This window comes from Arachis stenosperma, chromosome 9, assembly GCF_014773155.1.
Source record: "Arachis stenosperma cultivar V10309 chromosome 9, arast.V10309.gnm1.PFL2, whole genome shotgun sequence".
Classification (NCBI taxonomy): domain Eukaryota; kingdom Viridiplantae; phylum Streptophyta; class Magnoliopsida; order Fabales; family Fabaceae; genus Arachis; species Arachis stenosperma.
This window is the reverse complement of record NC_080385.1, coordinates 62,498,206-62,512,759: the sequence shown is the minus strand read 5'-3', so window position 1 is coordinate 62,512,759 and position 14,554 is coordinate 62,498,206. Positions and strand designations below refer to the sequence as shown.

Here is a 14,554-nt window from a genome sequence, read left to right as displayed (position 1 = left end):
AGGCGAGACCCACTAGGGAATATTAGGATTGGAGAGCTCTCTCTTAGTTTTTATTGCTGTTTTGGAATTTTGGATTGGGAAGGAAGGAATTCTGTTTCATTCCTGATTTGAGATTCATCTTGTTCTCTTACTGCATAACTCAATTTTCATTTGCTGTTTTAAATCTTCTCCTTCTGCAATCTGTTCTTTTAAATTTTCTGCAACTTCTCTCTTGTTGGATCAAGGAAGGGAGTGAGATCTAGACTTGTTCTGTAGTCTCATTGATTCCCTGAGATCTTCAACATTCTTTTAAATTGCTGCAAATTAAGCACTGCTTTTCTGTTTAGAATTCTTCAAGCAATTTCCATTTTCTGTTTAGATCTGTTGCATGATTTTGCACCTTTTACTTCTCTGTTTGATTGCTATTTACACTTTCTTGTTGAATTTTAATTTCCAGCACCCACTCCCCTTTATATTTCATGCAATTTATATTTCTTGCAATTTAAGTTTCAGCTATTTTACTTTCTTGTTCTTTAAGTTTCAGCAATTTAATTATTCTGCACTTTTAATTCCGTGTCATTTACTTTCTGTTGGCTACACTTCATCCAAATTCACTTCAATGTTAGCTTGACTAAACTAATCACCCACTAAAATTGCTTGATCCATCAATCCCTGTGGGATCGACCTCACTCTAAGTGAGTTATTACTACTTGATGCGACACGGTACACTTGCCGGTTGGATTTGTGTGTTGGAAAATTCGTTTTCCGCAAAAACACCATCAATGATGAACTAGAAGAAATTGTAGGTGACATATGTATTGTGGGATCTGACTCGGAAAGGTATTCAGATAAGAAACCCAAATTTATAAAAAGAGGAGATCTTCTTCTGGAGGCCAAAGGGTGGTTTGACATTGTGAGGAGAAGCATCCTCCCTGCTGGAAACAACTCAGAAGTGAACCTTAAGAGAGCAACAATGGTGCAATGTATAATGAAAGGTAGGGAAATCAAGGTTCATGAACTCATATCTCAAGGGATTCAAAAAGCTACTGAGAAGAGTGACTCTGCAGGAAAGTTAGGCTATCCAAGGACCATATTCCGTTTGTGTTAAAAGGCTGGGGTAGTGTTTGAAGAGGCAGACCCTGAATGGATAAAGGTGGGCATTCCAATTACAATTCGACAGATGCATGCTGTTGCAACTCCTCTACCTTAGCGAAGGCAAAGAAAAAGAGCGGCTCATCAAGTTATAGAAGGATAAAACCAAGAGGAACAAGACCCAACCACTTTGAACATGCATCAACTACAAGAAGCCATAGATAACTGGTGCGCGAAATTGTGAACAATACTTTTCACAACTCTCATAATCCCTGGTCATGAACTCCAAAAACTTGGTGGTTCAATTCCATGGCATTACACAACTTCGCACAACTAACCAGCAAGTGCACTGGGTCGTCCAAGTAATACCTTACGTGAGTAAGGGTCGATCCCACGGAGATTGTTAGCATTGAAGCAAGCTATGGTCATCTTGTAAATCTTAGTCAGGCAAACTCAATTGTATATGATGATGAACGAAAATAATGTAAAGATAAAGATAGTGATACTTATGTATATCATTGGTGTAAGAGCTTCAGACAAGCGTATGAAGATGCCTTCCCTTCCGTCTCTCTGCTTTCCTACTGCCTTCATCCAATCCTTCTTACTCCTTTCCATGGCAAGCTCGTGTAGGGTTTCACTGTTGTCAGCAGCTACCTCCCATCCTCTCAGTGAAAGCGATTGCATATGCTCCGTCACAGCATAGCGGAATTCATCTGTCGGTTCTCAATCAGACCGGAATAGAATCCATTGATTCTTTTGGCGTCTGTCACTAACGCCCCGCCCTCAGGAGTTTGAAGCACGTCGCAGTCATTCAGTCATTGAATCCTACTCAGAATACCACAGACAAGGTTTAGACCTTCCGGATTCTCTTGAATGCCGCCATCAGGTCCTGCCTATACCACGAAGACTCTGAGCTCATGGAATGGTTGGCTCGTTTGTCAGGCGAGCACTCGGTTGTCAGGCGATCAACCATGCATCGTGCAATCAGGAATCCAAGAGATATTCACTAAGCCTCAGATGCTTGTAGAACAAGAATGGTTGTCAGTCACCTTGTTCATGGGTGAGAATGGTGATGGGCGTCAATCATCACCTTCATCATGTTGAAGAACAAGTGATATCTTGGACAAAAAACAAGCGGAATTGAATGGAAGAACAATAGTAATTGCATTAATACTCGAGGTACAGCAGAGCTCCACACCTTAATCTATGGTGTGTAGAAACTCCACCGTTGAAAATACATAAGAACAAGGTCCAGGCATGGCCGAATGGCCAGCCTCCCAATGGTCTAAGATAGCATAAAACAAAGATAGCTACCCCCAAAAGTCTCTAATATAATAGTAAAAGGTCCTACTTATAGAAAACTAGTACATAGATGAGTAAATGACATAAAAATCCACTTCCGGGCCCACTTGGTGTGTGCTTGGGCTGAGCAATGAAGCTTTTTCGTGTAGAGACTCTCCTTGGAGTTAAACGCCAGCTTTAGTGCCAGTTTGGGCGTTTAACTCCCAATTAGGTGCCAGTTCCGGCGTTTAACGCTGGAATTTCTTGAGGTGACTTTGAACGCCGGTTTGGGCCATCAAATCTTGGGCAAAGTATGGACTATTATATATTGCTGGAAAGCCCAGGATGTCTACTTTCCAACGCCGTTGAGATCGCGCCAATTGGGCTTCTGTAGCTCCAGAAAATCCACTTCGAGTGCAGGGAGGTCAGAATCCAACAGCATCTGCAGTCCTTTTGAGTCTCTGGATCAGATTTTTGCTCAGGTCCCTCAATTTCAGCCAGAAAATACCTGAAATCACAGAAAAACACACAAACTCATAGTAAAGTCCAGAAAAGTGAATTTTAACTAAAAACTAATAAAAATATACTAAAAACTAACTAGATCATACTAAAAATATACTAAAAACAATGCCAAAAAGCATACAAATTATCCGCTCATCACAACACCAAACTTAAATTGTTGCTTGTCCCCAAGCAACTGAAAATCAAATAAGATAAAAAGAAGAGAATATGCAATGAACTCCAAAAACATCTATGAAGATCAGTATTAATTAGATGAGCGGGGCTTTTAACTTTTTGTCTCTGAATAGTTTTGGCATCTCACTCTATCCCTTGTAATTTAGAATGATTGGCTTCTTTAGGAACTTAGAATCCAGATAGTGTTAATGATTCTCTTAGTAAAGTATGATGATTCTTGAACATAGCTATTTATTGAGTCTTGGCTGTGGCCCAAAGCACTCTGTCTTCCAGTATTACCACCGGATACATACATGCCACAGACACATAATTGGGTGAACCTTTTCAGATTGTGACTCAGCTTTGCTAAAGTCCCCAATTAGAGGTGTCCAGGGTTCTTAAGCACACTCTTATTTGCCTTGGATCACAACTTTATTTCTTTCTTTTTCTTTTTTCGAAATTTTTTTTTTCGTTTGCTTTTTCTCTCTCTTTTTTTTCTGCTTTTTCTTGCTTCAAGAATCATTTTTAATGATTTTTCAGATCCTCAGTAACATGTCTCCTTTTTCATCATTCTTTCAAGAGCCAACATTCATGAACCACAAATTCAAAAGACATATGCACTGTTCAAGCATACATTCAGAGAACAAAAGTGTTGCCACCACATCAAAATAATTAAACTATTATAAAATTCAGAATTCATGCAATTCTTTCCTTTTCAATTAAGCACGTTTTTATTCAAGAAAGGTGATGGATTCATAGGAAATTCATAACTTTAAGGCATAGACACTAAGACACTAATGATCACAAGACACAAACATGGACAAACATAAAGCATAAAAATCGAAAAACAGAAGAATAAAGAACAAGGAAATCAAGGAACGGGTCCACCTTAGTGATGGCGGCTCTTTCTTGCTCTTGAAGATCCTATGGAGTGCTTGAGTTCCTCAATGTCTCTTCCTTGTCTTTGTTGCTCCTCCCTCATGATTCTTTGGTCTTCTCTAATTTCATGGAGGAGAATGAAGTGTTCTTGATGCTCCACCCTTAGTTGTCCCATGTTGGAACTCAATTCTCCTAGGGAGGTGTTTAATTGCTCCCAATAGTTTTGTGGAGGAAAGTGCATCCCTTGAGGTATCTCAGGGATTTCTTGATGAGAGGGGTCTCTTGTGTATTCCATCTTTTTCTTGGTGATGGGCTTGTCCTCATCAATGGGGGTATCTCCTTCTATGTCAACTCCAACTGAATAACAGAGGTGACAGATGAGATGAGGAAAGGCTAACCTTGCCAAAGTGGAGGTCTTGTCCGCCACCTTGTAGAGTTCTTGGGCTATAACCTCATGAACTTCTATTTCTTCTCCAATCATGATGCTATGGATCATGATGGCCCGGTCTATGGTAACTTCGGACCGGTTGCTAGTGGGAATGATTGAGCGTTGTATGAACTCTAACCATCCTCTAGCTACGGGCTTGAGGTCATGCCTTCTCAATTGAACCGGCTTTCCTCTTGAATCTTGCTTCCATTGTGCGCCCTCTTCACATATGATTGTGAGGACTTGGTCCAACCTTTGATCAAAGTTGACCCTTCTAGTGTAAGGATGCTCATCTCCTTGCATCATAGGCAAGTTGAACGCCACCCTCACACTCTCCGGATATTCACCCTTTTTGAGTGAAAAGGGGACCTCGGGGATCACCTTCTTCAAGGCCACAACTTCATAGAAGTGGACTTGATGCACCCTTGAGAGGAATCTATCCATCTCCCATGACTCGGAGGTGGAAGCTTTTGCCTTCCCTTTCCTCTTTCTAGAGGTTTCTCCGGCCTTGGATGCCATAAATGGTTATGGAAAAACGAAAAAGCAACGCTTTTACCACACCAAACTTAAAATGTTTGCTCGTCCTCGAGCAAAAGAAGAAAGAAGATAGTAGAAGAAGAAGAAATGAGGAAGAGGGGGAAGGTGGTGTGTTCGGCCAAGAAGGGAAAGAAGGGGTGTTTAGGTTGTGTGAAAATGAAGGGTTGAAGAAGGGTATATATAGGAGAGAGGGGGGTAATGGTTCGGCCATGATGGGTGGGTTTGGGAGGGAAAGTGGTTTGAATTTGAAGGGTGAGGTTGGTGGGGATTTATGAAGGATGGATGTGAGTGGTGAAGATAAAGATGGGATTTGATAGGTGAAGGGTTTTTGGGGAAGAGGTATTGAGGTGATTGGTGAATGGGGGAAGAAGAGAGAAGGTGATGGTGGGGTCCTGTGGGGTCCTGTGGGGTCCACAGATCCTTTGGTGTCAAGGAAAAGTCATCCCTGCACCAAATGTTGCTCAAAATCACGTTTTGAGCTATTTCTGGCGTTAAACGCCGGGCTGGTGCCCATTCCTGGCGTTTAACGCCAGGTTGTTGCCCTTTACTGGCGTTTAACGCCAGTCTGGTGCCCCTTTCTGGCGTTAAACGCCCAGAATGGTGCCAGACTGGGCGTTAAACGCCCAACAGCTAGTATTACTGGCGTTTGAACGCCAGCTTCTTCTCCTCCAGGGTGTGCTGTTTTTCTTCCTGTTTTTTCATTCTGTTTTTGCTTTTTTCATTGTTTTTGTGACTTCTTATGATCATCAACCTACAAAAAAGATAAAATAACAAAAGAGAATAGTTAACTATAAAACATTGGGTTGCTTCCCAACAAGCGCTTCTTTAATGTCATTAGCTTGACAGAGGACTCTCATGGAGCCTCAGAAATGCTCAGAACCGTGTTGGAACCTCCCAACACCAAACTTAGAGTTTGAATGTGGGGGTTCAACACCAAACTTAGAGTTTGGTTGTGGCCTCCCAACACCAAACTTAGAGTTTGACTGTGGGGGCTCTGCTTGGCTCTGTTTTGAGAGGAGCTCTTCATGCTTCCTCTCCATGATGATAGAGGGATGTCCTTGGGCCTTAAACACCAAGGATTCTCCATTCACTTGAATGATCAATTCTCTTCTATCAACATCAATCACAGCCTTTGCTGTGGCTAGGAAGGGTCTGCCAAGGATGATGGATTCATCCATGCACTTCCCAGTCTCTAGGACTATGAAATCAGTAGGGATGTAATGGTCTTCAATCTTCACCAAAACATTCTCTACAAGTCCATGAGCTTGTTTTATTGAATTGTCTGCTATCTCTAATGAGATTCTTGCAGCTTGCACCTCAAAGATCCCTAATTTCTCCATTACAGAGAGGGGCATGAGGTTTACACTTGACCCTAAGTCACACAAGGCCTTCTTGAAGGTCATGGTGCCTATGGTACAAGGTATAGAAAACTTCCCAGGATCCTGCCTCTTTTGAGGCAGTTTCTGCCTAGACAAGTCATCTAGTTCTTTGGTGAGCAAGGGAGATTCATCCTCCCAAGTCTCATTTCCAAATAACTTGTCATTTAGCTTCATGATTGCTCCAAGGTATTTAGCAACTTGCTCTTCAGTGACATACTCATCCTCTTCAGAGGAAGAATACTCATCAGAGCTCATGAATGGCAGAAGTAAGTCCAATGGAATCTCTATGGTCTCATTTTGAGCCTCAGATTCCCATTGTTCCTCATTGAGGAACTCAGAGGAGATTGGTACACGCCCACTGAGGTCTTCCTCAGTGGCGTCCTCCTCCTCTCTTTCCTCTCCATATTCGGCCATGTCTATGGCTTTGCACTCCCCTTTTGGATTTTCTTCTGTATTACTTGGGAGAGTGCTAGGAGGGAGTTCAGTAACTTTCTTGCTCAGATGACCCACTTGTCCTTCCAAATTTCTAATGGAGGACCTTGTTTCATTCATGAAACTTTGAGTGGTCTTTATTAGATCAGAGACCATTGTTGCTAAGTCAGAAGTACTCTGCTTAGAACTCTCTGTCTGTTGCTGAGAAGATGATGGAAAAGGCTTGCTATTGCTAAACCTGTTTCTTCCACCATTATTGTTATTGAAACCTTGTTGAGGTCTCTCTTGATTCTTCCATGAGAGATTTGGGTGATTTCTCCATGAAGAATTATAGGTGTTTCCATAGGGTTCTCCTAGGTAATTCACCTCTTCCATGGAAGGGTTCTCAGGATCATAAGCTTCTTCCTCAGATGAAGCATCCTTAGTACTGTTTGGTGCATTTTGCATTCCAGACAGACTTCGAGAAATCAAATTGACTTGTTGAGTCAATATCTTGTTCTGAGCCAATATGGCGTTCAGAGTGTCAATCTCAAGAACTCCTTTCTTCTGACTAGTCCCATTGTTTACAGGATTCCTTTCAGAAGTGTACATGAATTGGTTATTTGCAACCATTTCAATCAATTCTTGAGCTTCTGCAGGCGTCTTCTTCAGATGAAGAGATCCTCCAGCAGAGCTATCCAAGGACATCTTAGATAGTTCAGAGAGACCATCATAGAAAATACCTATGATGCTCCATTCAGAAAGCATGTCTGAGGGACATTTTCTGATTAATTGTTTGTATCTTTCCCAAGCTTCATAGAGGGATTCTCCATCCTTCTGTCTGAAGGTTTGGACTTCCACTCTAAGCTTACTCCATCTTTGTGGTGGAAAGAACTTTGCCAAGAAGGCATTGACTAGCTTTTTCCAAGAGTCCAGGCTTTCTTTAGGTTGAGAATCCAACCATATTCTAGCTCTGTCTCTTACAGCAAAAGGGAATAGCATCAGTCTGTAGACCTCAGGGTTAACCCCATTAGTCTTGACTGTGTCACAGATTTGCAAGAATTCAGCTAAGAACTGATGAGGATCTTCCATTGGAGGTCCATGGAACTTGCAATTCTGTTGCATTAGAGAAACTAATTAAGGCTTAAGCTCAAAGTTGTTTGCTCCAATGGCAGGGATAGAGATGCTTCTCCCATAGAAATCAGGAGTAGGTGCAGTGAAGTCACCCAGCACCTTCCTTGCATTGTTGGCATTGTTATTGTTTTCGGCTGCCATGTGTTCTTCTTCTTTGAAGAATTCGGTCAGGTTCTCTAAAGAGAGTTGTGCCTTGGCTTCTCTTAGCTTTCTCTTCAAGGTTCTCTCGGGTTCAGGGTCAGCTTCAACAAGAATGCCTTTGTCTCTGCTCCTGCTCATATGAAAGAGAAGAGAACAAGAGAAATGTGGAATCCTCTATGTCACAGTACAGAGATTCCTTGAAGTGTCAGAGGAAAAGAAAAATAGAAGAAAAGAAGGTAGAAGAATTCGAACTTGATTAGTTAGAGTTCGAATTATGCATTAAGAAGGAGTAGTACTCCATAAATAAAAGGATGTGAGAAGGAGGGAAGAGGATTTTCGAAAATTAATTAGAAAGATGTCAAAAACATTTTAAAAATTGATTGATAATTTTCGAAAATTGAAAGTGGGGAAGAATTAAAGTGATTTTTGAAAAAGATTTTGAAATTAGAAGTCAAAAAGATTTGATTGAAAACTATTTTGAAAAAGATGAGGTAAAAAAAAGATTTGATTAAAAAGTTATGGTTTTAAAAAGATGTGATTGAGGAGATATGATTTGAAAACAATTTTAAAAGATATGATTTGAAAACAATTTGAAAAGATATGATTTTTAAAAAAAATATTAATGGCTTGCCTAACAAGAAAAGATATGATTCAAACATAAAACCTTTCTTAATAGAAAAGGCAAAAAATGTTCAATCAAATCATTAATTGTTGGTAAGTATCTTTGAAAAAGGAAAGAAATTAATTTTGAAAACATTTGATTGAAAAGATATGATTGAAAAAGATTTGGTTTTGAAAAACTTTGAAAACTTGAAAAAAAATTGATTTGAAAACAAAATCTTCCTCCTGGCACCATCCTGGCGTTAAACGCCCAGAATGGTATACATTCTGGCGTTTAACGCCCAAAATGCTACCTCTTTGGGCGTTAAACGCCCAACCAGGTACCCTGGCTGGCGTTTAAACGCCAGTCTGCCTTCTTCACTGGGCATTTTTGAATGCTCAGCTTTTTCTGTATAATTCCTCTGCAGTATGTTCTGAATCTTCAATTCTTTGTATCATTGACTTGAAAAGACACAAATTAAAAATATTTTTGGATTTTTAATAATCAAAATGCAACAGGAATCAATTAACAATGCATGCAAGACACCAAACTTAGCAGTTTGTGTGCTACTGACACTATATGAGACACATGAACACTCAAGTCAATAGAATTTAAAGATCAAAACAAAGAAATATATGCATGGATTCGAAAAATGTAACAAAAACATGCATTTGACACCAAACTTAAGATGAGACTCTAGACTCAAGCAAGAAACAGCAAATAATTTTTTTTTTGGTTTTTATGATTTTGTAAATTTTTTTTTTGTGTTTTTTTTTTCGAAAATTAAGTGGGAAAAGGTATCAAAATTCTTAATGAGAATTCCAGGAATCAGTGCAATGCTAGTCTAAGACTCCGGTCCAGGCATTAGACATGGCTTCACAGCCAGCCAAGCTTTCAAGGAAAGCTTCGGTCCAAAACACTAGACATGACCAAAGGTCAGCCAAGCCTTAGCAGATCACTGCTCCAAAAGCAAAATTGATGAAAATCAACAAGCTCTTGTGGTGATAAGTTGAAACCTCGGTCCAATCAGATTAGACATGGCTTCTCAGCCAGCCAGATTTCAACAAATCATCATGAAACTCTAGAATTCATCTTCAAGAATTTCGAAAAAAATAAATACCTAATCTAAGCAACAAGATGAACCGTCAATTGTCCAAACTAGAACAATCCCAGGCATTGTTACCAAAAGCTTGCTCAAAACTTGAACAATCCCCGGCAACGGCGCCAAAAACTTGGTGCGCGAAATTGTGAACAATACTTTTCACAACTCTCATAATCCCTGGTCATGAACTCCAAAAGCTTGGTGGTTCAATTCCATGGCATTACACAACTTCGCACAACTAACCAGCAAGTGCACTGGGTCATCCAAGTAATACCTTACGTGAGTAAGGGTCGATCCCACGGAGATTGTTAGCATTGAAGCAAGCTATGGTCATCTTGTAAATCTTAGTCAGGCAAACTCAATTGTATATGATGATGAACGAAAATAATGTAAAGATAAAGATAGTGATACTTATGTATATCATTGGTGTAAGAGCTTCAGACAAGCGTATGAAGATGCCTTCCCTTCCGTCTCTCTGCTTTCCTACTGCCTTCATCCAATCCTTCTTACTCCTTTCCATGGCAAGCTCGTGTAGGGTTTCACTGTTGTCAGCAGCTACCTCCCATCCTCTCAGTGAAAGCGATTGCATATGCTCCGTCACAGCATAGCGGAATTCATCTGTCGGTTCTCAATCAGACCGGAATAGAATCCATTGATTCTTTTGGCGTCTGTCACTAACGCCCCGCCCTCAGGAGTTTGAAGCACGTCGCAGTCATTCAGTCATTGAATCCTACTCAGAATACCACAGACAAGGTTTAGACCTTCCGAATTCTCTTGAATGCCGCCATCAGGTCCTGCCTATACCACGAAGACTCTGAGCTCACGGAATGGTTGGCTCGTTTGTCAGGCGAGCACTCGGTTGTCAGGCGATCAACCATGCATCGTGCAATCAGGAATCCAAGAGATATTCACTAAGCCTCAGATGCTTGTAGAACAAGAATGGTTGTCAGTCACCTTGTTCATGGGTGAGAATGGTGATGGGCGTCAATCATCACCTTCATCATGTTGAAGAACAAGTGATATCTTGGACAAAGAACAAGCGGAATTGAATGGAAGAACAATAGTAATTGCATTAATACTCGAGGTACAGCAGAGCTCCACACCTTAATCTATGGTGTGTAGAAACTCCACCGTTGAAAATACATAAGAACAAGGTCCAGGCATGGCCGAATGGCCAGCCTCCCAATGGTCTAAGATAGCATAAAACAAAGATAGCTACCCCCAAAAGTCTCTAATACAATAGTAAAAGGTCCTACTTATAGAAAACTAGTACATAGATGAGTAAATGACATAAAAATCCACTTCCGGGCCCACTTGGTGTGTGCTTGGGCTGAGCAATGAAGCTTTTTCGTGTAGAGACTCTCCTTGGAGTTAAACGCCAGCTTTAGTGCCAGTTTGGGCGTTTAACTCCCAATTAGGTGCCAGTTCCGGCGTTTAACGCTGGAATTTCTTGAGGTGACTTTGAACGCCGGTTTGGGCCATCAAATCTTGGGCAAAGTATAGACTATTATATATTTCTGGAAAGCCCAGGATGTCTACTTTCCAATGCCGTTGAGAACGCGCCAATTGGGCTTCTGTAGCTCCAGAAAATCCACTTCGAGTGCAGGGAGGTCAGAATCCAACAGCATCTGCAGTCCTTTTGAGTCTCTGGATCAGATTTTTGCTCAGGTCCCTCAATTTCAGCCAGAAAATACCTGAAATCACAGAAAAACACACAAACTCATAGTAAAGTCCAGAAAAGTGAATTTTAACTAAAAACTAATAAAAATATACTAAAAACTAACTAGATCATACTAAAAATATACTAAAAACAATGCCAAAAAGCATACAAATTATCCGCTCATCAATAACCTATCCAGGCAATACTTGGAAAACCAAGGGGCACAGAAAGAGCTTCAATTACAAATGATGAGTCACCAAGAGGAATCATTTTCCAATTGGAGAAGTCAGCAGAATGAGTGGCAGAAACAATTGATGGAGCAACAACTAGAACAAGGGGGGCAGTGGGGAGAAGCTTTCAATTTAATAAGCCAAAAACAAGATCAACAGCAAGAAGCCATCCAAAGGCTAATCCACATCCAAGCACACCAAGGTGCACACATTCATGATATGCATGGAAGACAAAAAAAGCAAGCAGATATATTCGATGAGTACAGAGCTTTTTCTGAAGGAGTGTATATGAGCGAGACAAGATATCACATAAACACTCAAGCTAGGCTCGGATACTTAGTTGGACAACTGCCTGTGCTGCATCCAGGAATTACAAAGTATGAGGATGTAAAAGATTAGCTAGCACGAGAGGAAAGAGAAAGGGCTGAAAAGAGCCATGAATCAGTAAGCAAGGCATTAGAAGATTGGAAGAAAGCCAGAATGACAAGAATGTAGGGAAGCACAAGTGAACACAAGGAAGACAAGGAAGCAAAAGAGCATGATCAACCTCATGAGTAAAAGGTGGTGGAGTTCCTTCTTGTTCTCTACCTTTTCAAGCTTTAAATAAGGAAAATCATGTATGAAATAGAACATGCTTCCATAGTAGTTTAGGATTTTCAATTCCGCATTTAAGTTTTATTGTTGTTAAAGTCTATGATTGCTAGTCTAGTGTCCCTAGTTTTCAACTTCATCTTGCTTACTTGTATGATTGTCCCTTAAGCCAAATGAAAAGAAACGATATGAAAAACAAGAGTGGAGTTATTTTGTGAAGTGAATTCTATATGTTTGTGGTAGGAAGATTAGTTAGCTAAGTTGGTTCACCAACAAGGAAAGAAGGCAACTATCTATCCTGAATCCTATGATTGAAACACATCCTATGATAAGAAAAGAAAAAGAGCAATAAAAAAGGGAAGAGAACACAATAAGAAATAATGCTAGGCACCAAGGGTTTTAAGATGGAGGCATGTGTCTGTGGTGCTCATGTATAGGGGATATCCTTGGATGAATAAGCTCTCATGAGTGCCTTATCACTTGATAACTTGGGTTAACTAACTTGGAATTATCAGCTGAAAGTCCACTATCAAGAGTAACCCTTGCTACAGAACACTTAGTAACCCAAAGAGGTGCTGGACACCAAGCTCTCAAGAAAGAAAAATAACAAACCATGTGCATGTGGTGTGTATGTATGAGGGAAAGAGACTTGAGGGAGTAAGTCCTTAGGGGTGTCTCAACACCTAGCACCTTGAACCAACTGGTTCGGGAGTGTTGACTGAAAGCTTATCATAAAGAGTCACCCTCTTACGGAGCACTTAGCCAAAGGAAGAATGCAATAAATCTTGAGAAAACAAAAAAAAGGAAGGATCAATAACTAGGAAGTCTCAAGGGATGTAAACAAGCAAGTGTTCAAGGACATGATAAAGGTCTGAAACCTGGTAAAGGAACGAAACTAAGTTGCTATGCATGAAACTCCATAAAACTAAGGATTTGACTTCCACAATAATGATTCATTCCTCTTGCCTTTTCATTCATCATTCATGTTTCAGTACTTGCTTAGGGAAAAGCAAGCTTTAAGTTTGGTGTTGTGATGCCAGGGCATCTAGGCCAGTTTCACTGACCTTTTCTTTACTGTTTTAGTGTAGTTTCATGCATTTTCTTAGGAAATAAGCATGTTTTAGATAAAAGAACACTTACATCTTGATTTAGACAAATATTGTGAATTTTACATTATTTCATGAGAATTATGCAAGGAATGAATGTTAGATTGGATAATGCATGATTTCATGACTTGGATTAGAGCTTTGATGCACTTTATTTGTGTAATTTCAGGACAAAGGAAGCAAGGAAGAGCCACGTTAGCATCCACGTTAACCTAGTTAACGTAGGTACTAACGTGGAATAGGGATAAGCCTGCAGCGTTAATGAGAAAAGTGGACACCAGTAACGCCCTCGAAGCCATCATGAGCCACGTTAATTGCCACGTTAACTACATTAACGTGGTAGTTAACGTGGAGACAAAAAAGACTCCAACGTTAGTGGTAATTGTGATCACCACTAACGCTCCAAGATGTGGTAATGAACCACGTTAAGAGCCACGTTAACTAAGTTAACGTGGACTCTAACGTGGAAGAGAGGAACAATGCCAATGTTAGTGACACTCACCTTTGTCACTAACGTTGGATTAAGCTTGCATTGCCCACGTTAGAGGTCACGTTAAGACCACTAACGTGAAAGTTAACATGGAGTTGAAGTTGATAAGTCAACGTTAGTGACACTCACCTTTGTCACTAACGTTGGGATGGCATTCATAACCACATTAAGAGCCACGTTAACTTAGTTAACGTGAGCTCTAATGTGAGGACTAGGGGCACAAGGCAACGTTATTGGGAAAGGTGAGTCCCAATAACGCTTGCGAAGATGAGACATAACCATGTTAAGAGCCACGTTAACTTAGTTAACGTGAGCTCTATCGTGGGGACTAGGGGCACAAGGCAACGTTATTGGGAAAAGTGAGTCCCAATAACGCTTGCGAAGGTTTGTAAGGCAACGCTAGTGGTCACGTTAGTACCACTAACATTGGAGTTAACGTGGGCCATGTGGTGGGAACGTTAGTGAGAAAAGTGATTGCCACTAACGTTCTCGAACCCGTAATGTCACTCAGCGTTAATGCCACTAACGCCCCAAGCCAAAGTCCATGCTTACATCACTTTCTCTCTACAACTAAAGCTGAGCCCACTGAAGATTCCCAACTGCTTCAACTTAAGATCAAAGGCCTATATCCAAAACTTGCAGAATTGACTAGAAGACCAAGAAGAGTAGTATATATAGGAGTAGTTTTGAACAAGAAGGGAGATTGGCATATTAGAGAAAACTACACTCTATATATTTTACTTTTCTGCAACTTCTAGATTTAGAATGTATCTTTCTTCTTCTTCATTTTCATTTTCCAGAGCTATGAACAACTAAACCTCTTTCATTGGGTTAGGGAG

At 40.5% G+C, this 14,554-nt stretch overlaps 1 non-coding gene across 1 annotated transcript; it reads left to right on the top strand.

Moving 5' to 3' along the window:
- Positions 1-7,422: 7,422 nt before the first annotated feature.
- On the top strand, positions 7,423-7,530 carry LOC130952434 (small nucleolar RNA R71). The gene has a single exon (XR_009074614.1). It is a non-coding gene; the product is annotated as a small nucleolar RNA R71 (small nucleolar RNA).
- Positions 7,531-14,554: the final 7,024 nt, after the last annotated feature.